Below are 2275 nucleotides of genomic sequence, written 5' to 3' on the forward strand. Positions count from 1 at the left end.
ATCTATGAAATAAATTGTTTGATGGATTATCAAAAAATTTATGAATGCATGCGTGAATGAATAAATAGATGAATGTATGAAATATGCTTTTTAGTTAGATGAAAATATGAATGATATCCTCTTTTTCAATGAAAATATGTATGCATGGATGAATAAATGTTTGAATGATGTAATTTTTTGAATGAATGTATTTATGAATATGATCATGAAGAGATGTTTGTGGTGGCTATATAGTTGTGTCTCTCTTTAGGATGGTGGTCCCTATTTGAATTAACTTAGTCATCATCAAGATTAATATTCATTTTTTTAGAAAATGAATTTTTGTCAATGTAGGGCAAAGATATGTTGTACATGTTTTTTATTTTGTTGGCGGTGACCCTTGGGGTTGGGATCTCATTGTGGGAATGTGATGTACCTATAATGTAGGATGAGATGACCCACCACTAGGGTTTGAGTGTGATACTTGCGTCACGTTATTCAAGGGGACGAGAGTCTTAGATTGTGGTATATATAGTGATAGAGTATGCTTCCCACGTTTTATATTCCTTATACCATTAATGTTTTTTTGAGCATCTAGACAGTCAAAATCCAAGAAATACCATTTTTAATTTTTTTTAATAAAAAACACTTTTTTTAAATGTGATTTTTTAATTTTTTTTTTCAAAGAACTCATTTTTTGCAACATTTTATGAGCATGTGACATTAAAATTTCTACTTGTAAAATTCGTAATTGTATTTAAGATTATTTTTTAATATTAATCACATCCACATGTCCTACCATTGATGTCACCATCATTTCAACATGTGGTACTAAACATATGGGTCAATATAAGAATTTAATTTAATAAAAGATCAAAGAGTGAGAAGCACATAGAAGAAAGTGTAAGATGAGATAGCAAAAAAAAATGAATTGAAAAACAAAGGACATGAGTTCAAAATGTTTATTTTTAGATAAATTAAATATCCAACCAAAAAGATATATATGATATAAAAAATGAATTGGAACTCATCAATTATTAATAGTATCCATTTGAGTACATACACTTACTTCCTTTAACTTTAATTTTTGGATGAATGTTGATGGAATTAATTTTCATGGATATAGATGAATTATGATTAAATTGCTTTGACTAAGTAAAAGTAATTTTATTTGGCTAGATTATTATCCACAGAAATGTCCAAGATATTATTATTAGTAATTTATTATTTAATTAATATTTCACCAATTAATATTTAAATAATTTATTAGTACATTTTTTAGGGTAGCTAACCCCTTTCAGGTTTATCGAACTTACCTAATATAGTATTATATATTAAAACATGTAATTTTAAAAAATAATATATATTAAGAAGTTATAAAACTTGTTAACATAATCTACTATACTGTAATTGTAATAAATTTAAAATTTTCTTACAATATGTATATTAATTTGTACCTACAATTTACATTAATAAGTAATATAAATATTAAAAACAATCTACAACGATTTTGTTATTATAATTTATAGTTTTCTTTATATATAATAGCAAGTTGACAGACACTCTACATATTATAAATGTTAAATATAGTATGTTGTGTTAGATATTGTCATTTGTAGTTGAATATATTTCATTGAATAATTGTTCAGTCTTATTTTTTAAAATTGAATATTCAAATAATTGAATCGCACACAATTATCTTTATAGGTGAAGTATATCAATTAGTAAGAAAGTACCAATAAGTCCTCATAACGCTATGTTTTTAAATTAAAACAATTTGTGAAACAGTAAAAAAGATGTTCACTCAAAAAATAGAAAGTCATGTTGTTGTAATTATGTACAAAAATGTGATAAATAACTTTCTAAGTTGTGTGATGACACATAAATGGAATTGAATAAAATTATATATGTTAAATTATTTCATTGAATAATTATTCAGTCTTATTTTTTAAAATTGAATCGCACACAATTATCTTTATAGGTGAAGTATATCAATTAGTAAGAAAGTACCAATAAGTCCTCATAACGCTATGTTTTTAAATTAAAACAATTTGTGAAACAGTAAAAAAGATGTTCACTCAAAAAATAGAAAGTCATGTTGTTGTAATTATGTACAAAAATGTGATAAATAACTTTCTAAGTTGTGTGATGACACATAAATGGAATTGAATAAAATTATATATGTTCAATTACTTGAATGTCCATTAGACATATTTTATATTTATATAGTAGTAAGGACATAGTAGGGATATAAAAATTATGCCTATCCAATTACATAAATATCTCTTGGACATGT

Source organism: Lupinus angustifolius, chromosome LG06 (genome assembly GCF_001865875.1).
Source record: "Lupinus angustifolius cultivar Tanjil chromosome LG06, LupAngTanjil_v1.0, whole genome shotgun sequence".
NCBI lineage: Eukaryota > Viridiplantae > Streptophyta > Magnoliopsida > Fabales > Fabaceae > Lupinus > Lupinus angustifolius.